The sequence below is a fragment of the Anolis carolinensis genome, chromosome 5, assembly GCF_035594765.1.
Source record: "Anolis carolinensis isolate JA03-04 chromosome 5, rAnoCar3.1.pri, whole genome shotgun sequence".
NCBI lineage: Eukaryota > Metazoa > Chordata > Lepidosauria > Squamata > Dactyloidae > Anolis > Anolis carolinensis.
Genome location: NC_085845.1, coordinates 175,196,803 through 175,221,717, shown reverse-complemented (window position 1 = coordinate 175,221,717; position 24,915 = coordinate 175,196,803). Strand labels below are relative to the sequence as shown.

Sequence of the window (24,915 nt, the reverse complement as noted above, 5' to 3'; positions counted from 1 at the left end):
AAATTAAAATAAAGTGACATGCAGATGTGTGCCACATTAAACAAATAAGCAAACTGCATCAACCATGATTCATTTTAGGCCCTTTGAAACTAGTGTCTCCTATCTGGGAAACAGTATGGTACACCAGGTAGATTGGGACGTGTGAGACCCAGGTTCTAGTCCTCAGGCTCCCCACCAAATCATAAGTCATTATATAACCTTGGACCAGTCATATATTCTCTTTTAGCTTGGTTTATCTCACAGGCTTGCTATGAGGATGAAGTGAGTTGGATGGAGAAATTTATGAGTTGGTTTGTCTTTTTAGGAAAAAGTTAAGATATAAATGTTGCTTACATAAGAAAGTTATCCAATGTTGAAGCTCTCATTTTCCTTGATGGCAAAAGGCCAGCAAACAATCACCCTACAGCAAATTTATTTTCTTGGTGTCTAAACTACCCTTTTTTCCATGTATGCCAATGTGAGTGAGATATTGTCCCATTGAAAACAGATTATATTTTCACCCTTTAAATAAAATCATTTGTATAGGGTCATCTTGAGATCCTATAGAGACGTTCTTGGAATTGTGTGACTTAGCCACACAGAGATACGTACACATACTTATATTTGTATAAGCCAGGTGACCTACAAGACATCTTCATCCAAATCCACTTGAATGCTCAAGCAAATACATAACCAAATACACAACTGAATGTACATCTGTATGTGCATTGGCACTACATATGCAACTCTGCATTCACAACCTTGAACTAAGTATGGATATTATGCATCAGACAACAATGTCTAACAACGTCTATCATGAAACTTATGCATACATAAGAGGCAAGCAACATTCTGGCCTTTGTGTTCAATCGTATACTACCGTGTTTCCCCGAAAATAAGACAGTGTCTTATATTAATTTTTGCTCCCAAAGATGTGCTAGGTCTTATTTTCAGGGGATGTCTTATTTTTCCATGAAGAAGAATTCACATTTATTGTTGAACAAAAAATAAACATTTATTATATACTGTACAGTAGTTGTCATCACAAACCAGTATAACCAGACAAACTGAATCCTATCAAGAATTTCTTGTTACTACCATTATTTCCATGTACAACTGGTATGTACATTTACCAATCCTGCGTTTTCTGGTGTTCTGTTTGGCAGGCGCTGGGCATTCTTCCAAACAAAAACTTCGCTAGGTCTTACTTTCGGGGGAGGCCTTATATTTATCAATTCAGCAAAACTTCTACTAGGTCTTATTTTTTGGGGATGTCTTATTTTCGGGGAAACAGGGTAGCTAAAGATATGTTCTACATGTAGATCATTACAATGAAATCTCTAAAAATAATAGAATACTAGAGTTTGAAGAGACTACAGGGGATATCCAGTTCAACACCCTGCTATACAGGAATACACAGCCAGTTGTGTACATCATCAGAAAGAATGAAAAACAACTGTAGACTCACACCATAGGATTTCAGAACTTATAATGTTATGGAATGGGAGGAAATAATACTCATTTTATTTACCTTTTGAATTACTACTCCAAGACTTCCTAAGCAGCAGGGACACAGTTCGAAATATAATTCTTATTGCTGGAGATAACATTTTACAGATCTTTGTCCTGTTTTGTTTTAAGCATTTTGTTGTGTATTGCTGTAGGAGCCCTTGTGGGCTAATACACACACACAGTACATTATATATACACAGAGCTGCATCTCCAAAAATATGCCCCCCATATTTATACTTTCAGATTTGATGTGGGTATAGTTGTGTTTAGAAACCAGCACAGTACAATACTTTGAGTGTTGGATGAGGACACCAAGGAACCTAGGTTCAATGCCTGCTCAGCCAAGAAAACATACTGGGCGATCTTAGGATGATCACACATGCCCATTCTCAGAGGAAGGCAAGGGCAAACCTATTAACAAGTTCCACCAAGTAATCATCCGACAGAATCGTAGAATCACAGAATCATAGAATTGGAAGCGGCCACATGAGTCATCCAGTTCAATCTCCTGCCATGCAAGAAAAGCACAAAGTACCCCTGGCAGATGATAGGTTCTCCCTAGGAGTGTCATAAGTCAGAAATAACTTGAGAATGCAGACAGGAGCAACTTGTTAGGATTTGGGTTTAGGAAAATGCTTACATTCCAATTATCAGCATCCACATCCATAGTTCCTATGACTGATTGCTTAATTTATACCTTGTTTGTCCCCCAAGAGAGGAATTTAGGGTGGCTTACAAAATAAACACAGATACAAGTAAAAACACAAATAGAAAAACATTGCAAGTTAAGATTAAAATACTATTAAACTGCCTATAGAATTGCAACCATATAAAACATTAATTTAACAGCATAGATGAAAAACAGCAAAACACTCCAACACAACACTCATTATATAAAACATCCAGATTCTGAAACAGCTTGTTGTTGTGTGCCTTCAAGTCTTTTCTGACTCACGGTGAACCTATCCCAGGGTTTTCTGGGGTGGAGAATATGTGACTTGTCCAAGAACACTCAGTGGGTTATTACAGCTAAGTTGAATCTATACAATCATAGTCCAATGTTCAAATCACTATACCGTTCTGACTTACAACTTCCCTTGATAGTGAAAGGACAGCAAGGAGGAAGCCAGCTAGGTCATTCTAGGATGGAAATTTCATGATCTTGGGGAAAGATCTCTCCCATGTTTCCATTAGATATGAAAGGAGTGGGATTGAGAGAAGTGTCATGCCTGATGACCATTTTATTTGAGCAAACAATTTACATTCACAATGCTGCTGAATATAACAGGGAGTGGCCATAGATATGCCACTAGCAGCAGCCATAGGGGGCAGGTGTTGTGGAAGGAAACGGTAATGAGTAGATAAATGTTTTAACACTGCATTTCCCCACATCTGTGCATAGAATAGAACCCGGCCTTAGCTGATGTGGCTAAGTGTATTGTGCACTGAATTGGCACTTGTAAGTGTTCCTGTGAAGGACAATGGGAGGGTAGATTTCAGAGGAGTGTGAATAAAAGTGCAAAGCAGTGACACCAAGGGGAACACATATGCTGTGTAGTCTCACAACTCTTTTATAAGGTATTGTGTGTTTCTAACCTTGTGGTGGTTTTGCATCACTAGAACTGTTATACTTCCTAATAATGAATTCCGCAAAAGTCTGGAAAATTCTGTATTTTCTTAACAGAATTGAAATCTCCAAGTTTCCTTGAAGAGAGGAAGAATATCCTGGAAAACTCTTATCATAAGGTCACCTCTGAGACACCATAAGTCTGAAAGAGCCTGAAGATACATAACAAAGCAACAACAACAAAAAAGCTTAATTGTGTCATCATAGACTGTTCACATTGTTTGAGGGATCCAAGGCACGACAGCCTTGGACTGGGTCTTGAGAAGAATCCAGTTTTAGGTCCCCACTGATAGGAGTGGGATTAAACTCTCCCAGTGACCTTGGGTCTCTCAAACTGTTCTATTTACAGGGTTGTTGTGACAATATAGTGGGGAGGAGGAAGGTCCTGGGCATCACCTTGAGTTCACTGAGAGAAATGGGAGAAGATAACATAGCAAATTAAATAAATAATTGAGCCTGGAGCGTAGATGATAGACTTGAGTATGTTTACATTTTAATTTCTAGTGTACATGACCAACGCAGCTCAATTTCCACCAGCTCTTTATTTTTGTAAGAATAAATACTATACTTAAGAACATGAGACTTAACAGGCAAATATCATATGGTTTGTTAGTGTCATTATGAGCCATCAAGTCACATTCAACTTCTAAGATGAACCTATAACAGCTTTTTCTCAGAAAGATAGCCTCTGAGGTTGAGGGAGTGTGATGCCAAAGGTCATTTGTGGGTATCCATGTTGAGTAGGGACTCCATACCTGGTCTTTTGAAGTCTTAGGCTGCATTTACATTGTATCATTAGCTAAACGCCACTTTAAATGTTATGGTCCAAAGCTATGGAATCCTGGGATTTATAATTTATAACACGGACAATTTCATAACATTGGCAGTTAAGATGGTATCAGACTGTATTAATTGTATTGTATAGATGCACTTAGTCTGATACTTAAACCACTATCACACACTGGCTCTTCCTGCACATAGTTATTCTCCTGAAAAGAGATTTCAAATGTATTTTTTTTGCAATCAAGATATTTGCTGGAAAAGAGAGCCCCCTTTTGGAGCTCTGAGTTGGACTGTCATCTGTAATGTTGGCTGAATCTAAAATGCTGAAATAAAATGCAAACATCTTTGGAGAGGTCAGCCCAAGGACAACGGATACGAACCAAGACAAACTTAATTATCAGTCTCAGTAATAGGGTTTGCTTGGATTCTCAGCATATCTAACAGAAGGCCTTCCAGACAGAACCTATATCTCAAGATCTGATCCCAGGTTTTCTGTTTATCCCAGATTATCTGGCAGTGGGGACTCATATAATCCAGTTTAATGCAGAAAGCCTGGGATCAGATCCTGGGATATAGGGCTTGTCTGGAATGACCGAGATGTAAGCTGTTCATGTGCAACAGCTTGCTGCAAGGATCATTTTCTTTGATATGTGACTGAGTCTAGTATTCTTCAAAGCATAACCCAAACATAGCTGAAAATTGTCATTTTCCATAAAACTATAATTTTTATAAAGTCTTGTGCATTTATAGGCTGAATGCACGATGGTGTGCTGTTGGTATCTGCACATCCAGGCTTTAGGAAAGTTTGGGGAGACAACAGAATCCCCAAACCACCATAGCCACTGGTATCTGTCGCTCCAAGCACTGCCTACATAGGCATTCATTCACTTCCTTTGTTCTGCTACCAAATGGTGGAAAAGAAATAAAGGGTTGCAATGGATGGGTGGCCGCTGCAAAATGAATGGCTTGTTGTGCGTAGCCATTTCAAATGTCCTCCAGTGGCAGCTGCTTTATGTGCGCCCACCCATTCCCAATTGCTCCAAGGAGGCTGGTGGCCATTTTGTAGAGCTGACAGTTGAGTACGGCCGTGACTGAAGTGTTTCAGCTTATGCCTCGCTGGCCAAACAATAAATGAGTTTTTAAATGGTATGTGACATCAACACTGAATCATGGTTACTGAAACCTGACTTAACCTCTCTGTGCCCTGACTCAGCTCATGACCACATTTCCAGAGCTGGATGAAGCAAATGTTGGCAAAGCACATGGATGCTTCACTCACAGAGTGATTTTTTTGCGTTTTCCTTTTCTTTCAGCTTTCCTTTGCATTGTCCATTTCCAGAATTTTGGCCATTTCTATTTGGGTCACTGCTGCAGTCATTGCTTGGGAGGAAATTAATACAAATACTAGCAATAAAATACTAGTAATGATGATAGAACTAAAATATCTTATATCTTATTATAAAGTACAGTAGGTGTCAGATAAATGCAGTTTCTGGTTGTTTGAGAGTTAATATTAAATAAATATTAAATATTAATATTAAAAAAATAGGCTTGATACCATACCCCATATTGTAGGTAAAGGTAAAGGTTTTCCCCTGACATTAAGTCTAGTTGTGTCTGACTCTGGGAGGTAGTGCTCATCTCCATTTCTAAGTCAAAGAGCCGACATTGTCCATAGACACCTCCAAGTTCATGTGGCTGGCATGACTGCATGGAGCAACGTTACCTTCCCGCCAGAGCGGTACCTATTGATCTATTCACATTTGTATGTTTTTGAACTGCTAGGTTGGCAGAAGCTGGGGCCAACAGCAGGAGCTCATCCCGTTCCCCGGATTCAAACTTAGTCAGGAAGTTCAGCAGCTCAGCGGTTTAACCCGCTACGCCACCAGGGGCTCCCATAAACTTTCCATAGACTTGATATTGATATTGAAATAATAATTAAAAGCAAATTTAGACAAATAAAGAAAAACTTAATATAACACAGGTCTACTGTATTAAAATGTATTTTAATTTTGTTTAAAGTGTTATTATTTTTACTTGAGTCTAATGCTCACCTTTTTGCCTAAATTACCTTGCCAAAATTAGGGTGCGCATTAGATTTGCGTCATATGGTAATAAAAGTGCTGAGCCAAAGCAAAAGGGGAATCTGCTTCAGGAGCACCTGGAGTCCTTATTTGAGGAATGTCATAGCTAATTAAATGTCCGTGGCTCAATGCTATGCAATCCTGGGATCTGTAGTTTGATGAGGCGTCAGCATTCTTTGGCAGAGAAGGTTCAAGACCTTATAAAAATACAGCCCCCATGACTCCATAGCATTGAACCAACACAGTTAAAGTGGATTCATTCTGCAACATATATGCATCCCAAGGTTTTCTTTTCAGTTGCTGAAAGCTTTAGTGTTTGAACACTTGTGTTTTTAAAGAAGGAATTCTAAGTGACAAAATACAAAGAGTGCACTTTTAGTCACTGCTTATTATATTCAGGAACAAATCCTTTTTTTGTTTCAGGGTTTTGAAAATTGAGGTGCTCATTAGATTTGATGGCATACTTTACTTGAGTAAATATGGGTATTTCTTTCCCCCTTTTTTGTGGGTTGCTCAAGTTCCAGTTGCTTGAAAGTCTACTGTATATTGTATTTTACGTCTGTGCTGTACCCCCTCCCAAGCCTTGAGGACAGATGGATAAGAAATACAATTTTGCATCATCATCGTCATTATCATCATCATCATCATCATCATACCACCAGGAAGAAAAGCCAAGGGTGATCCTTGTGATGAGGTCTCTTTGACTGCAGCCATGCAGCCTCTCTCCTCCTTCCCCAAAAGAGTGAAGGCAATTATACAGGTGTCCTAGATGGAAACTGTTAGATTAGCCAGCGTTGCAGGCCTGTCAGGAGCTCAAAGAGGAAGAGACAGCTACCCATCCTCAAGATGCGCCTTCCTTACATAACTAGCTACAAACGGGCCCTTGAGTCATGGGGTCAACGAGGAAGGCTTCAATTATAATTGTATTGAAACAATCCCTTGGGAGGAACCATATGTCATACAACTGAGAGAGAAGGAAGAATGCCTTGAGAGGTTTGTCTCCAGATTATTAGATAGGACTTTGGGAGTCAAGAAAAAAGACAAATGGCAAAGAATTGGTCTCAGTTTTCATAACGACTCAACCTTACATTCATGCGCTCTTTCTTTCTGGTTTTTACTATTATTAATTCAATTTTGTGAGAGGTGGTTCAAGTTGAGCACCACTTCTGCAAATGCTTGAGACCAGATGTTTGGCTTTTTAAATTTTGGAATACCTGTATTTGCATATATGTATGTAATGAGATGTCTTGGCGATGGGAGCCAATTCATTTTTGTTCCATATGTATCACACACACACATATCATCCCAAGGAATTTTTGTACATGATAGGTTTAATTATTTTGTGAATGAAACAGTTACTGTACATTGTACTATAAAAAAGAAGGTGTCACTACTTCAGCCACTTGTGTGGACACCTTTGGATTTTGGAATATTTTGAATGGCAGAATTCTGCATAAAGGAGGCTCAACCTGTACACTGGAACACTACAGATTATGGATGGAAAGATTATTTGAGATTTGAAAAATGATTGAAAAAGATGGTTTAAATTCTTCATTGCTTCTTTTGAGAGGAAAACTGAGTGTGCAACTATATTGGAGAAACAAAACTGCCTTAATTCTACAGTGTAGATGCACCCTCAGTGACTAATTACAACCCTACCACACACAGGGTCATATCAGACCTTGTGAAAATTGTTTTGGACTTCAATTATCAGAATTCCTGATATGGGAGATTCTGGGCATTACAGTTCTAAAATGTAAGATTTCTCATCTTTGAATCATACATGTAGCTCCCTCACTGCTGAAATTGTGCCAAATGGATTCAATTTGAAACGTACTGTACTTGAAGTCATTTAAGGTGACACGCACATTCAGTTTGGGGGGTTAGATGCATTTCTGGTATAGATGCACAAGTAAGAAGGAGAGGGTCCCAAATGAACCAAGACAAGACAAATAAGTTGCTAAGGGGAATACATTGAGAATGAAAATCTTTTAAGAGGCAAATAAGGCGAAAAACAATAACACCGTAACTATTTGCTAATATTCAAATACTCAAGAAATAACAATGGTAACTTCAATTCTAGACTAGAAATCCTGAAGACTTCTAGGAGAAGTCCACAAGAATTCAGCACAGTATCCACTGTGGTTTGGTTCCAAGAACCTCTGCGGATAACAAAATCCATGGATGCTCAAATCCCATTATATACAATGGCTTACTAAAATGGTGCCCTTATATAAAGTGACAAATTAAGGCTTGCCTTTTCATAGAATCATAGAGTTCGAAGAGACTTTGTGGGCCATCCAGTCCAACCGCCTGCCAAGAAGCAGGAAAATCACAATCTAAGCACTCCCGACAGATGGCCATCCAGCCTCTGCTTAAAAGCCTCCAAAGAAGGAGCCTCTACCACACTCTGGAGCAGAGAGTTCCACGGCTGAACAGCTCTCACAATGAGAAAGTTTTTCCTAATGTTCAGGTGGAATCTTCTTTCCTGTAGTTTGAAGCCGTTGTTCCTTCCGCATCCTAGTCTCTAGGGCAGCAGAAAACAAGCTTGCTCCCTCCTCCCTATAACTTCCTGCCATATTCATACATGGCCATCATCAGGGCCATAGCCAGAGTTGGGGGATGGGGGGGGGGGTGTTAAAGGTTCAACCCCGAAATGTGTCAGATTAAAAAAAAAAACCTAGTTTACTCATGAATTGATTAACCAGTTAAAATTCATGAGTAAACTAGGGTTTTTTTTAAAAAAAAAAACTGACACATTTTTGGGGGAAGGGTTTGAACCCTTAACCCCCCTTCCCAGCTACAGCCCTGGCTATCATGTCTTCTCTCAGCCATCTCTTCTGCAGGCTAAACATGCCCATCTCTTTAAGCCGCTCCTCATAGGGCTTGTTCTCCAGACTCTTGATCATTTTAGTCACCCTCCTCTGGACACATTCCAGCTTGTCAACATCTCCCTTCAATTGCGGTGCCCAGAATTGGACACAGGATTCCAGGTGTGGATTTTGGATTAAAAAAAAATATTTTCAAGGTGGACAGTTGAATCTGTGGATAGAGAATCTGTGAGTATGGAGTGTGGATTGTATTTTAATCTTTCAAAAAAGGATTGCTGGTTATATATTGAATTACGGTGGACCATGAGAACACGTGTCTCTCAGAGGTTTTCTGCCATTTCAGTCAGACCTTGTTAGAATAGCCATTGGTGAAGGTGTTGAGAATGGCAGCAAGAGATGCAAGGGTATATATTCCTAACCCTGTTCAACAATCAGCCTTGAAAACCAGTTCTTATGGAAATATTTCCTCAGTTTTTGATGTTCTGCCATTGGTCTTTCCTTACACAACCAAAATGGTCCCATTAAAACTCAAAGGAGAAGAATTGTCAAGGTTAGGGAAGTTGCAAAGTGTTGCTTTTGGGTTTTTTTTTTTTTTAAAAACCATAAGGGAAGGAGCAACTTTAAAAACAGCTGAATGGGTATTTGTGTATGCTCAGTGGCCAGAGAACACTGGCATAATGTGTATCACAAGTAAAGACTTGACTATTATAATTGTATATTTATATACTAATAATATTTCAATATAGTCATATAGTACAATATAATATATAATGCTTATGTAGTGCTTATATTGTTCTATACTAATAATATAATTTATTGTATGTATATATAACTTGTAAGCCACCCTGAGTCCCCTTCAAGGTGAGAAGGGTGGGATATAAATGTTGCTAATAAATAAATAAGGTTGGCGTTAACGTGTACCGTTCCTATGGGTATGGCTGGTAGTCCATTCATTAGAAATTCTGGCAGTATTTTCTATAGCTATGAAATGTTAACTCACGTTATCGAGAAATGCTGTGCAGGCTGATAGTAAAAGAAGCATTCTTCCTGAAAAGCTAGCCACTGCTGCTAATCATGTGTATGAGCCAGTCGCAGAACCTACTGTTAAGATGACAAACACATTTTATGACAAATACACCCACACGGCAATACCCACGCTCGGTAGGCCACAGACTTGTGAAAGAAATTAATCAACATTTGTTTGCTTTGGTGCTTGGAAAGGCCCTTACAATCTCACAGTGTCATAACATGCATATTTATTCTAAAGCTCTGGCTGCAAATTTGCTTTTAGTCTGAATTAGAAGGTCTGGCAATGACTTAGGATGGGTTGAGACCTTGATGCTTAATGGACTGTTTCCTCTTATGTCTACCTACTTAAGAAATGAGGTCTGAGGTTCTCTGTGTCAAACAGGTATGCAGTGGTAGAACATGGCAGAGGGCCTTCTCAATTGCGGCATCCCAGTTGGGGAATGTCTTCTCCTTAGCAGTCCTAGTAAAGGTAAAGGTTTTTCCCTGACATTAAGTCGAATTGTGTCCGATTCTGGGGGTTGGTGCTCATCTCCATTTCTAAGCTGAAGAGTCGGTGTTGTCCGTAGACACCTCCAAGGTCATGTGGACAGCATGACTGCCTGGAGTGCTATTACCTTCCCTACCTTCCCTTACTCACATTTGCATGTTTTTGAACTGCTAGGTTGGCAGAAACTGGGGCTAACAGTGGGAGCTCACCCCACTCTCCAGATTCAAACCCCCGACCTTTCAGTCAACAAATTCAGCAGCTCAGTGGTTTAACCTGCTGAGCCACCAGAGCCTACTTGCACCAATATTGGTTTCTTCCTTGCTTAAAACCAAAGAACAGCTTTTTAATAAAGCCTTTTAGGATTCATTTCCTTCCAAGTGTACCTGTACATGTTTTTTAAAATATGCCCTTACCTTGCATCAAATATTTGCGTTTTTTTAAAATTAATTTTTATTCAGAAATAAAGAAAACATTGGCTGGATCTATATTGCCATATAATGCAGTTTGAACCGTATTATATGGTCAGTGTAGACCCATGTGATGCAGTTCATTGCAGTTTAAACTGTATTATATGGATCTACTCTGACTGTTTATTGCAGATCCAGCCATATGTAAGAGCAGAAATAATACAAACCCCCCAGATTTTAAAACAGATATTGTTAAAACTATGCAACCAACTAGTTACTACAAAATTAAAAAACAAGCACACTAACCAAACATAACACAACTACACAACTACAGAACTATAGAGACAATTCTACAAACTTCGTTCGGTATCTATTGATTTTAATCGCTCATTTTTCTACTCCCTTTACATAGTACTATATACTCACACTTCTACTCTTAATAACATACATCTAATTTATAAATCCTACAGTTGACATTTGCCTCCATTGTTGTTGCAATAAACAAGTCCCAATCTTTCTTGAAGTTCATCACAGATTTCTCCTTGATCGGCACAGACAGTTTGTCCATCTAAGCTAGTTCACAGATACTTGTGAGTTTAATCTGGATGTGTTGTACGTTGCCTGTATTTTATGTTATTGTGAAATCCATGATGAAGGGTGGGACACAAATATTTTAATACACATAAAGATGGATAAACAGATAAAGCAATCGGAGGTCTCAACCTTTTTTGGACTCCCAGAAGCTTCCAGCCAACATGGATGGGGAATTTTAAGAGTGATTTTAAGAGTGAACATGGTTGTTGGCCCTCTGGGGTTTGTGAATGAAGAATTAATACTAAAGTGATGCATGAATGGGCACCACGGTCCAATGGAAGTTCCTTGTCATGACTTGTGAGCAGTATTGTGTGTCGGATAGCTTTCCAAATCTATTTTTTGGGCTACAGCTCTCAGAATCTTCCAGCCTTCAGTGTCTCAGACTAGTAATCCTCACACACAATTTTTCTAACCTGCAAGGTCAGGTTGTCTCTTTTTAATGATAAATGTGCAGCTGTTAAAGATGAGGAGAACCAAGGGGCATGGTGGTTTGATGGAGGGCATGGCCATTGACACACTGTTAATAGCTTACAACAACATTCCCGTTATACCTTGAAAATGTAATTTATAATGCCATTTGTTTTGAAACAAAAACCATCATCTTACATCTGGATAGAAGGCCTGGAAACACAGCTAAGATACCACGGGAAAATATTCTAATTCTGTTTCAGCAATGCAAAGCGATTATAGAAGCTTGTTCTCTGGAAGTTTTCCAGGAATGGATAGACGGGAAGGTTCATTAGGTATAGGATGTCTTGTCCTGGGATGGAAGGTTGGACTCGATGACTCACTGGGGGCCTTTCCAATGGAGTCTGCCAAATCATGAAGGACCATTTCCCCATTTTAAAATCTCAACTGACTTTTACGACAGACCTGCCCTGTTTAATTCCAGCACTTTCACAGGACTGAATGCAATGAGTAAGACCAGGGAGATGAATGGAACATGTTAATCACAACTGCATATCTTTGTAGGATTTATGTTTAATTTAGTCATAGTTGGGGTCTTTTTAAGTGCTTTGCTAAAAATAATAAGATACTGTGTGGTCTTAAGAGCACATATCTGCATATATTTACAATGATTTGAAATTGATTCAACTGTCATATATTCTTCCAGAGAATGCAGAAAATTAGGATTTTTAAGAAGTGTTTTGAATCTATATATATAAAAGGGTAATGAATCATAGAATCATAGAATCATAGAATAGTAGAGTTGGAAGAGACCTCAAGGGCCATCTAGTCCAACCCCCCGCTAAGAAGCAGGAAATCGCATTCAAAGCACCCCCGACAGATGGCCATCCAGCCTCTGCTTAAAAGCCTCCAAAGAAGGAGCCTCCACCACGACCCGGGGGAGAGAGTTCCACTGCCGAACAGCCCTCACAGTGAGGAAGTTCTTCCTGATGTTCAGGTGGAATCTCCTTTCCTGTAGTTTGAAGCCATTGTTCCGTGTCCTAGTCTGCAGGGCAGCAGAAAATAAGCTTGCTCCCTCCTCCCTATGACTTCCCCTCACATATTTGTACATGGCTATCATGTCTCCTCTCAGCCTTCTCTTCTGCAGGCTAAACATGCCCAGCTCTTTAAGCCTCTCCTCATAGGGCTTGTTCTCCAGACCCTTAATCATTTTAGTCGCCCTCCTCTGGACGCTTTCCAGCTTGTCAGCATCTCCCTTCATCTGCGGTGCCCAAAACTGGACACAGTATTCGAGGTGTGGTCTGACCAAGGCAGAATAGAGGGGGAGCATGACTTCCCTGGATCTAGACGTTATTCCCCTATTGATGCAGGCCAAAATCCCATTGGCTTTTTTAGCTGCCGCATCACATTGTAGGCTCATGTTTTACTTGTCCACGAGGACTCCAAGATCTTTTTCGCACACACTGCTGTCAAGCCAGGCGTCCCCCATTCTGTATCTTTGATTTCCATTTTTTCTGCCGAAGTGAAATTTCGGCCTAGGACAAAACAACAAAACTGCATATCCCAGAAACACTAAACTTGGCAGCACAACCCCTCATCCATGCCTCTACGTTCATACAACAAAAAGAAAAGAAAAATAAAGTTCTAATTAGAGGGAGAGGAATAATTGTTTTTATCCAATTGCTGCCAGTTAGAAGGCTAAGCTCCGCCCACTTGGTCTCCTAGCAACCCACTCAGCCCAGGGGACAGGCAGAGTTAGGCCTCACTTAGGCCTTTTCCACACTGCCTATAAAATACAGATTATCTGATTTTAACTGGATTATATGGCAGTGTAGACTCAAGGCCCTTCCACGCAGCTATAATGGACTTAATGTCTGGGGAAAACCTTTACCCTTTACCTTAACTACCACCAATTCCTCAATACTTTATTTCCCATACCACCATACTTCGCCACAGCAACGCGTGGCTGGGCACAGCTAGTATTATATAAAAAACTCAACTTCCATTAAATCTAGTCACAAGTCTCATTTTTGGATTGCAAAGACCAGGATCCTTCTAGCTCAGTTGTTTCCAACCCTTTTTTATGACCAGGGATTACTTGACCAGGGGCCACCTTGACTAGGGACTACTTTCCAATATTAGTACCAAAAGTGTTACGAATCAGTTTTTGGTCAACTTTAGTTTGGTTATTTAGGGTGCTGATTCAGAAAATTGCATTGGATAGACCACATCAGCCCTAGTTTCTGATACAGAACATATGCCATGCAGTAGTAGCCATTTGATCGCCCACAGAAAACCATATTTAATAATTGAGAGCTGATGTGGTTTATCCAAGGCAATGGTCAGCTCTGTGGAAAGGAGCAGAAATAAAATAAATAAATAAAATAAATAAAGAGCAAGGAAGTTCATAGACTGGATTTTTGTTCTCGCGGCCCACTGCTGGGCCACGGCCCACAGGTTGAGAACTACTGTTCTAGCTAGAATTGATTCACTGACTAGGTTTTTCTGGATGTTGTAGTCCAAAACAAGATCATTTGATGCTTGAGTTCTCAGCCTGCATTAGTTCAAATATGTTTGAAATGGCTGACACAGTTTGCACAGTGCCGAAGTTGTTTTAACTGGATTGCTTTTTCTTGAGCTCTGTTTTCCCTAGAACCTGCCTTAATTTTTTTAAAAGGAACAATATATGTATTAAATCAAACAAAATTAAGAGATCAAGAATTAATCAGCATACTTTCTCTTTACTGTAATATCCGTTGCTCCTTTACCTCTTCTATTTCACAATTTCACAAAAGTGAACACTAGTTACTTCATTCTGAAGCAGATAGGCATCCCTGGATTTTTGGTACCCTTCATAATAGTGATGTTTGCCTCAATGTTTGGGCTAGCCTTGGATATGGTGTCTTCAAGTTTAGCAAATGGGAAAAATAACAACTACAATTCTTTTTGTTATAATGCTGTAGTTCAAGTATTGGTTAGCCAAAGAATACTGCTTTCTCTGTTTTTAAATGGTACCAGGGCACCTACACTTTTTCTTTGGATAGCTCCGGATTTAGGACAGACCCATTGACTAATTTAAATTCCATATATTTTAACGGTACTTCTTTAAATATGACCAAATCTGTATCTAACCCATTATATATCAAAGCTCTGGAAGAACAAAACAAAAGATGCAGCTGTACAATGAAAAGAAAAATGGAGCAAACGAAACAGAAAATTGCCTAAAAAGAAAGGCAAAACTGGTTAAAAAGAAAAAAGGTGCTACAAATTATCCCTTTGCTGAAAGAGCAACAAAAACTTATCATGTGCTGATCTTCAGATTTTTCAGAAGTTGGAGGCCCCATCATTTATTCAGGTTCTGTGTTCAAATACGTGACAGCTGAGCCTTTGAAAGTTATTGGCACTTCAGTGGGGTTCTTACAGATTCCCTGTGGCTTTGAAATAGCTTTGAATGGTTTATTTGGGAGGAGGGGTATGAACTATGGTGTTTTTAGTTTTCACCAGACTGAAACAAATGGGAAAAATTGTGAGTATATGGGGCAATATTGGAGGATGCAGAATGAACAAAACTTCTGTCCTGTAAATTTCATTTCAAGAGCAGCACCATCTCAAAATCTGAGAGCAGTCATTTCACTATTGAACATGCCAATACCGCTTCTGTGTGAATACAGAGCTCACATAAAGAACCAGGCTGCAGATAAAGAAGCAGATGGTGGCATATAAACACATAGCATGTTGTTGTTGTAGAATCCCACAATGTACACAGAACTAAATAAAACATGGGAATTTCACACTCAGGCATCTAATATTCTATGGTACTCAGTTCTAGGATATCTTTCATGCCACACAATTAAACTAAATATCTCCGATGATTCTACTAACTGTGAAATTCTGGGATATGTAAATTGGTGATATGATAGGACAGAGAATTTTAAATACTGTTTCTTAAACTGCAAATCCCAGGATTGTAAAGAACTAGATCCATAGCGTGTAGTATGAAAGAGCCCTGAGTAATCTATTCTATTGATATTTTGGGATCCCATAGTAACAAAATGCATGATACGGTAATTGCAAAGAAATGCATTACAGTGGAGTCTTGCTTATCCAACCTTCACTTATCCAACATTCTGTATTATCCAACACAGTTTGCCTTTCAGTAGTCAATGTTTTTGTAGTCAATGTTTTCAATACATTGCGATGTTTTGTGCTAAATTTGTAAATACAGTAATTACTACATAATATTACCATGTATTGAACTGCTTTTTCTGTTGATTTGTTGTAAAACATGATGTTTTGGTGCTTAATTTGTAAAATCATAACATAATTTGATGCTCAATAGGCTTTTCCTTAATCCCTCCTTATTATCCAACATTTCGCTTATCCAACGTTCTGTTGGATAAGCGAGACTCTACTGTATTACATCATAATCCCCTTTATCAAATGCAGAAAGTGTATTTTGTATTAGCAGTATTACTACTAAAACAGAAAATAATAGCTACTTACATACAATTTACTATGAAATTGCTGTCATTGCCACTTTCACATTTATGTCATGAGTACAAACAGCAGCGCCAACAATGTGACAGTCCTCCTCCCTGCACTGAGTGCAATCATCCCCTCCATAACTAAAAAAACCCCAGTTATACTGCAAAAGGAGTGAACGTATCAATGTATAAGTTACAGTTTGAATATATTATTCCTTCTTTTACCTCTGTTATTGGGCAGGGGATACCAAGTAAACTAATTGTTTGTGATTTGTTAGTTCCAAAAGGAACTAGGTTTGCCTCAGGGTCACCTTAAATCAGTAGTGACTTGAAGGCAACACACTTACAATTCATCTCCAAAGTGAGCAAACTCATTGCTTGGAGTGGTGGTAACACTCAAAACACATCTATGCATACCTTTTGAATTCCAGCCATGAAAGGTAGCCAGAATTGGCTGAAAAGCATTCAGATGTGCTTGCAAAGCTAAGACATCTGGGAACAGGGTTGCCAAAGTGAAAACTAGAGCGGGATCCTATACCTTCAACGGTTACAGTTATATAGAAGTGAGAATTTCAGCAGGTGTTGCTTGTTATACAACCAGGTAACACCATAAGTAGGATAAGACTTGAAGGCATACAACAACAAAAGCAAGCAACAGCTGTGGAAACGTCTGCCTCTTCTTAGCCATGAAAGGCATAGGAGCTGTCTCCAACTTTCACTCTGGCAGTGCTGAGAGTGATTTTCAGCTGAAAACCATGAAATGCAGTCTGTTGCTGAGTGCAAATACCATCTACCCCCTCTAGAATCGCTCATCCACACTTCAAGGTTTTGTAAGATGTTGGAACTTTTCACACTATATAATTATAGTGCCATGATCCCTCTTTAACTGCTATGGGGTGATCCCATGAGGTCTAGGGCTATGCAGTTTAGTTGGATATTTAGTATTCTTAGCCAGAGAGCATTAATGCATCATCACAGTTCAAACCCCAGGATTCCATAGGATGCTTCCATGACAGTAAAGGTGGCACCATATTAGTGTACTTGTATCATGCAAAACAACTCTCTGTCTTGGTTTTATTTTTTATTTTTTTCCGTGTCAGGAGTGACTTGAAAAACTGCAAGTCACTTGGTTTTACTGCAACAGGCATAATATAGATTATCCATCTGAAAAACAGGTAGTAAGAGCACCAGACTGTTTGCCTTCACCAACCAGGTTTAGTTGATGCTCTCCTCATCCATGAAGTTGCCTGCTATAGTTTTGATCTTGGAACTAATATTAGCAACATCCACTTTGTTGCATGGAAGCCAGTTTTATGTGCGGCAAGATCAAATATTGTGTACGATTTGTGCTAAATCTGCTGTGCATCGATTTTAATCTGCCCCTACTAGTTTTTGTATCACATATGGCATGACAAATCAGTGTCTCCTGGTTTACCCCATGCCCCTCCAAATCCACTAATGATTTCAGATACCGCTCGCACACATTTTCCACAGACAGGTTGGAGGAATAAAAAAGGTGACATCTTATGAAAAGGGGGAGAAAGCTGAGAGTTGTCTAAGAAGTCTTCCTGCTGTTTTGTTCCCCCACACAAGTCTATAATTGTGTCACATTTCGGCTAAGCAACTGTGGGAGGATGGAGAACTCAGAGAAGGGGGAGAGTATTGTTCTTTTAGCATCACTGATGTGTTGGCACTCACCAGGTATACCAGACAGACAGGTGCTTTAGTGGCTTATAGCAGTTTTGGACAAAGACACTGTCAAAATGTGCCAAGTTGTCAATGCAGAAGGTACACAGATGAACCAAGCAGTCAGAGTAACAATGCAAGTCAGGAAAAAATAACAGGTGAAGCCTGGAGGTGTTTCCTTTTGTAGCTGTGGTTACATGCATCTCACATCTCTGCGTAGCAAAAGTGATGGGGTCAGCAGTACTCAGGGCTGCTTTCTTTTGAAGGGGAAACAACTGGAAACTTAGCATTCTTGCAGTTTTTGAAATATATACACAAGGATCCAGAAAGCTGCCTTATGCCAAGTAAGATGGTTAAGCCATCTAGCTCAGCATTATCTACAACAAAGAGCACATTCCACATCTTCAAGGGCTACACCACAGAATCATACAGCTATCCAGTCCAACCCATTTCCATACAGGAACACACAATCAAAGCACTCCCAAGCAGATGGCCACCCAGCATCTGCTTAAAAAACACCTAGTTTATGCATACTTTGGAGGGCCAGAATACCTTTGTGGCTGTCATTTTGAAGGGAGGGCCAGAAGGTGTGTCACTAATTACAAATGAACCTTGAAGACTGTTTTAGGGTTGTTTTTACTATTTCAGTGTGGAACATTCCAATCTTTTCTTTTTTCTAATGCTCTGCTTTGTGTTTCCCTGTTTTTGTGATGGGAAAGTAAGGTTCGTAGGCCATAAGCAGTCTCTAAATCCCACTTTTGTGGTCCCTACCAAAAGGAAACCAATACCAAATTGTGAACTTTTTTTTTGGAATCATTTTTGGGTGGAAAAGTTTTGGAATAATTTTGGGGTGAATGAATATCACAGTCAAAGCCTCCTCAAATGCCGCTTCTCCAGTCTATATGCCTTTAAAACATTCCATCTCAAATATCTTTTTTTTCACCAATTTTCACTCCAGAAGTAATGCAAAATGTTGCCATTTTGGAGCGAAAACCAAGGGAACAGTGATATTTGGGGGAATTCCTCATTGTGGGGGCTAGCAATAGAAAATTGGCCTCATCCTTCAGTTGCCTTCCCCTGTACGTTTTGCATTTCCTAGTCCTTTTAATGTAAAGACCCAACATGCTCATCTTAATGGAGAAAGGAGAGAAGGATGTCTCTGTCCTCAAAGTAAATGCAGGGCAAGAGAACATGTGGCTATCCAGATGTTTATGAGCCTTCATTCCTAGCCCACAGGGGAAGACAATAGGAGCTGGAGTAATTTGTACTCAATTGACTTGTGGGAGAGAAGAGGAGGAGCAGAACCTCACATTTCCCAGTAGGTCCAAGCAAAAGCAATCTGCTTCAGTTTTGCCTAGTTTGTGTATTTTTCCTTATTAATAATTCTTGGTACCTTGGTCACACTCTAATGTTGCTTGGCTACCGATGTCCTGGTGAATTCTTGTGGCATTTGATTTATACATTATGTGGAAAAATTAGCAGTGTTCATTTTGAGAATTGCTACTCTCTTTACACCTTAATGCAATGATTCAACCTGTGGGTCCCCAGATGTTTTGGCCTTCAACCCCCAGAAATCCTAACAGCTGGTAAACTGTCTGGGATTTCTGGGAGTTGTAGGCCAAAACACCTGGGGACCCACAGGTTGAGAACTACTGCTGTAGTGTGACTACAGCACTAGACTTTCATAGGTACCTCTTGAAAAAAACTACAACCCCTAGGATTCCATAGGTTAGAGTTGTAAATGGCTTGAGAGACATACTCAAAGAGTTGGGAAGAATATGAAATTTTTCATTGATATTTTGGCTGTACTTAATTGGAGCACAGAGTAGTTACTTTTTTGAGTACAATGTCCAGAAGCTTCTTGTCAGTGTGACTACTAAGGACAGAATCACTGAGACATTGAGAGAGTTGCAGTCCAAAAAGGTAACTTTTCCAAGATCTGATCCTATACACACAAGGGCACATTTCAGTTGTGAATGAGGTAGTTCATCACTTCTTCCCTGTTGTTGTTCCTGGTTAAAATAATACACAACCTTGCAGACCTCAATAGTGCAGAAGTGACATGAAAAATGGAACTTCTCTCTTGACTACCACCTTCAACTTCTCAGAAGAATGAAAAAAGAAACAAAAAGAAAGGAAATGGCCAGAAGAGATTCTGTCTATGTTCAGAGGGTGTAATTCTGGAGTAATTTGCTCACTTCCTTAGGCTTCTTGTTGTTGCTGCTGTTGTTATTATTTGAAAATGCACTGTAAGTGAGACTGAATCTGCCTAATTAGTTTGTAAAGTATGTAAAGTGCTCTAGGCTTCTTCAGGGTGGAATGAGCTATATAAAAGTTATTATTAATAATAAAATATATCCCAAGGCTCTGGGGAAATAATCGAGAGGAATGTAGCAAGCTAATTATACAGACATCTTTCGATCCAGCTCTCCCTGTGTTTAGTCACTGGTTCAGTCCTTCTTTGACCCATCCCATAATTATACCATCTTTTGGAGAACATGATTGCAGGCGCTTGTATCTGGTGATCTTGGTATGTAGACTCTGAAATTCTGCATTAAATTTGCAAGTTGTAAGAACTACAGAGAGAGCAAGAAAGAAATTGGAGATAAGGAGAAGATTTTCCCCTCACTGGTATATAATTCACATCAATAACACATATACTTGCATTATATATGGCCTGGGCAGAGCGAACATTGAACTGGCCTAGCTCTTGATCTTTTAAATAAGCCTTTCTTTTGGATTCCTTTCCTGTTTGAGAAAGGTATGTTGCAAACCAAGTGGTTCTTTAGCCTTAGCAAGCCAAGGCTTGGAAAAGCTTTTTCATGAGACTACTCCCAGAAGCTCATCAGTAGCCAGGGTGGTGACTAGCCTTTCAGCAACTCATTGGGCCAGGCTTTAGCTCAGCAGGTTAATCACCAAACTGCAATAATCTTGCCAGCCAGAAGGTTGAGAGTTCAAAGCCCAGGTCAAGGTAAGCTCCTGAACTTTAGCTCAGCTTCTGCCTACCTAGCAGTTCAAAAACAAATGTGAATAGATAAATAGGAACCACAATATAAAAAGTGGGGAGATAGTTAGTTAGGCTTGGCATTTCGATCAGAAAAAGCAGGAAGTTTACAAACAAAGAAAGCTCTTCAGTAGGGAGATGGAGCGACAGCACCACCCAGTGGCCAGAACTGAGCACAGCCTCCAAAGATGCTGAAAGATGGGAAAGCCTATATATGCCTCTATCTGTTGTCTGTCTTGTCGTTGTTATAATGAGTATTGAATGTTTGCTGTATATATGTTCTGTGATCTGCCCTGAGTCCCCTTTGGGGTGAGAAAGGTGGAATATAAATGCTGTAAATAAATAAATAAATATTGATTATTTTTAACATAGCTCTTTATATTAATTGTTGCTAAATTGTCATTATTATTTGTATGTGTGTGTGTGTGTGTGTGGAGGGGGGGAGTGGTAGTGACAGAGAACTCCTTAGGTTTGATAAAAGAATGTGGGGGGGGGGGATCTGCTCAAAACGTCTTAAATGCCCTTACATTAAAAGAAAACATATATTTATTTCTTTTTTTTTTTTTTTTTTTAATTTTTTTATTGTTGTTTCGTCATCTTATCCCACTCCCACCCTCCCACCCTCCCCTCCTTGTACATACACTTTATACAACAAACTACAGAAGTTACATTTGAAATATCAATCTCAATCTTAATTTTTCCACTCCACATCTTAGTACATTCTCTAAATAGTTCTTAACTGGTTCCCACATCCCCTTGATTATTGCAATATTTTCAATTTTATCTATATTATTCCATTTGCAATTTGTGATTTCTACATTTAACATATCAATTATATACTTATACCAATTCGTCAGAGTCCATTTTGTTTTATCTTTCCAACCGCTCACTAAAACAATTTGTGCACATGCTATTAATTTGTCAATCATTTTTTCTTTTTGTATATTCTTCACTTCTGTTATCCTTGCATGTAGTACATTTCTATTAACTATTACTATTTGTAGATTTAGCATTCTATTGATTTCTCCTTCAACCATTCTCCAGTATTCTTGCACCCGATCGCACTCCCATATCATATGATTGAACACCCCTCTTTGTTCACAACCGTGCCAACACCTATCTTTCATCCCTGGTAAAAACCGTGAAAGTTGTGCAGGAGTTCTGTACCATTTTTGTAACATTTTCCTTCTTGCTTCCCTTAATACATTGTACTTTTCTTTTGCTATATTACTTATTTCCCTTTGTATATCTTCCCTCTCAATTTCCATGTCCATTCTCCATGTTTGGAAAATTTCCTCTACTATTTCTTCTTTTACCGTTATAATTTGTTCATACAGATCTCCTGCCACCTTCTTTTCCTCTCTCAAACATTTCCTAATCGCCTTCTCAAATGGACTGTCCTGTTCTCTAATTTTTTCTCTCAATCTAAAAATTTCCTGTCTTATAGCCCAGCTTTGAATCCAATTCCCTGATCCTATCCAATTCTGAATTTCTTTTTGTTCTACAGGGTCTCCATCTATTGTGTACAAATCCTCCACTAACCTTTTCCCTCTACTTTCAATTGATCTCAATGTTCTGCCTATAATTTCGTTGTTATTGTAATTAATTTGCCATATAGTTGCCATCTTATTCTCATTGCCTGGACTTAGCTTCTTCTTTCTTTTTTTCCACACTTTTATTGTTCCTTTAAAAGGTTCCTTAAATTCTGCTTCTTCTCTCCTACTCCATTCCCTAAATATTATTTCTTTTTCTTTAGTATTATTTATTATCTTCTCCATATTTGCCCATTTTTTTTTAGTATACTGTATTTCCAATAATCTTTGGATTTGAAACGCATCGTGATAGACTTCTAAACTTGGAATCCCCCAGCCTCCCTCTTCCTCTTTTGCATTTAACCATTTGTCCCTTATTCTGGGCCTTTTTCCTCCGACTGCCCATTTTCTTATTCTCCTGTCCCATGTCTTTAGTGTCTTCCTATCTACTGTGTTCGGTAATGTTTGAAATAAATATGTCAATTTTGGTATTATGAACATTTTTAGTGCCCTTATTCTGTCCACTCTTGTTAATGTTTTTCCTTCCCAATTCTTAAACTGTTTCTCTATTACCTTCCATTTTTGTTTATAATTCCCCTTGACTATACTCTTTGGGTTTTTATATATCCATACTCCTAAGTATTTCAGCTTCTTTAGTCCTAATCTTAACCCTGATATTTTCCTAATCTCCAGTTGTTCCCTTGGTGGGGTATTAAGACATAGTATCTCTGACTTTTTAATATTAACGAATAGTCCTGATATATTTTTAAATTCTTCCAGTTTTTTAATAATATCTTTTACCATAATTAACGGTTGACTTGTAATAATCATTGCATCATCGGCAAAGAAATTAAGCCTTATTTCTTCCTTTTGTCCTCCTCCCTTTTCTATTTTGTACCCTGTCCAATTGGTGCTATTCCTGATACTTTCAGCTAGCATTTCTATCGCTATTACAAATAAAGTGGGGGATAATGGACAACCTTGTTTTGTACCATTTAAAATTGGTATCTCTCCTGTCCTTCCATTATTCACCCTTATTTTTGCTTTACAGTTGCTGTACAATTGTTGCAGCGTTTTGCAAAAGTTTTCCCCCATATTCAACTGTTGACATAATCTTAACAGATAATTGTGATTGACTTTATCAAATGCTTTGTAAACATCCAATTTGAGAATTCCCATTTTTTTCTTATTCGAATTTGCATGATTCATTGCAATTACTACATTTTTTATTGGATCCCCAATTTTTCTTCCCTTCACAAATCCATATTGATCCTCTTTGATTATTTTTGGCATTATTGTTTCCAATCTTTTTGCTAAAATTTTTGTAAATATTTTATAATCTTGATTGCATAGACTAATGGGTCTGTATGACCCTGGTTGTGTTAAATCTCTCCCCTTTTTGGGTATAGTTATAATTTCTGATACTTTCCATGTTAGGGGGACTTTTTGCTTAGTGTATATTTCATTGAACAATTCTGTTAGGTGTGGTGCCAACTCTTCCATAAATGCTTTATAATATTCTGCTGGAAATCCATCTGGCCCTGGTGACTTGCCTCCCTTTAACCCTTTAATTGCCCTTATTGTTTCCTCTTGCGTTATTGGTTGGTTTAATAACTCTCTGTCTTCCTCTGCAATTTTTTCTCTGATATTTAAGTTCCCTTGCATTACCCTCTCTTCCTTATATAGATTTTTATAATATTTTGCCATTATCTCCCTAATCTTACTTTGCTCCTCTTGTTCTTTCCCATTTTCGTCTTTCAATCTCTTTATCCATGTTTTTTCTTTTTTCTTTTTCAAATAGTAAGCCATCCTCTTCATTGATTTTATATTCCAACTTTGGGAATAGCTTTTAACGTATAGATATTTATTTATTATATTCCTTTCCTCAAATGCTTCTAATTGGTTTTTTTTCTCCTTTAGCTCTCTCCAAATCTGTCTATCCTTAGTCCTTTTATGTTTGTCTTGCAGGGTTTCTATTTCTTTTATTCTCTTATCCTGTTCATTCCTCCATCTTCTTCTAAGATTTACCTCTAAACTTATACAGTGACCCCTTATCACTGCCTTACTTGCATCCCAAATTATATCTTTAGTTACTTGTCCATTGTCATTGGTCTCAAAATACTTATTTATTTCTTTCCTAATTGTTTCATATTCTTCCTCTCTACTGTTTAAAACTGTGTTATATCTCCAGGTTCTTTCTTTTCTTTCTATTTCTAATTTTACTTTTACTCTTAATGGTGCATGATCCGATAAATGTATTGGAAGTGTTTTTGCTTCTAGAATCACTGATTGGTTTGTATTTTTCCCCAGAATATAATCTATTTTGCTATATGTGTCATGTCTTCCCGAGTAATATGTCCATCTATTATTCTCTGGTTCCCCTTCTAATAAATCATTCATGTTGTATTCCCTTATATTTAACTTTCTATTACTATTTTGCCTTGTTGTTACCAATTCCAGGTTATAAT

The 24,915-nt window shown here is 38.6% G+C and overlaps 1 protein-coding gene across 2 annotated transcripts in view; it reads right to left on the bottom strand.

Annotated features, from left to right (window-relative positions):
- The window catches only part of cacng2 (calcium voltage-gated channel auxiliary subunit gamma 2), a 177,615-nt gene that overhangs the window by 20,716 nt on the left and 131,984 nt on the right, over positions 1-24,915 (bottom strand). The gene's annotated exons all lie outside the window — the stretch shown is intronic.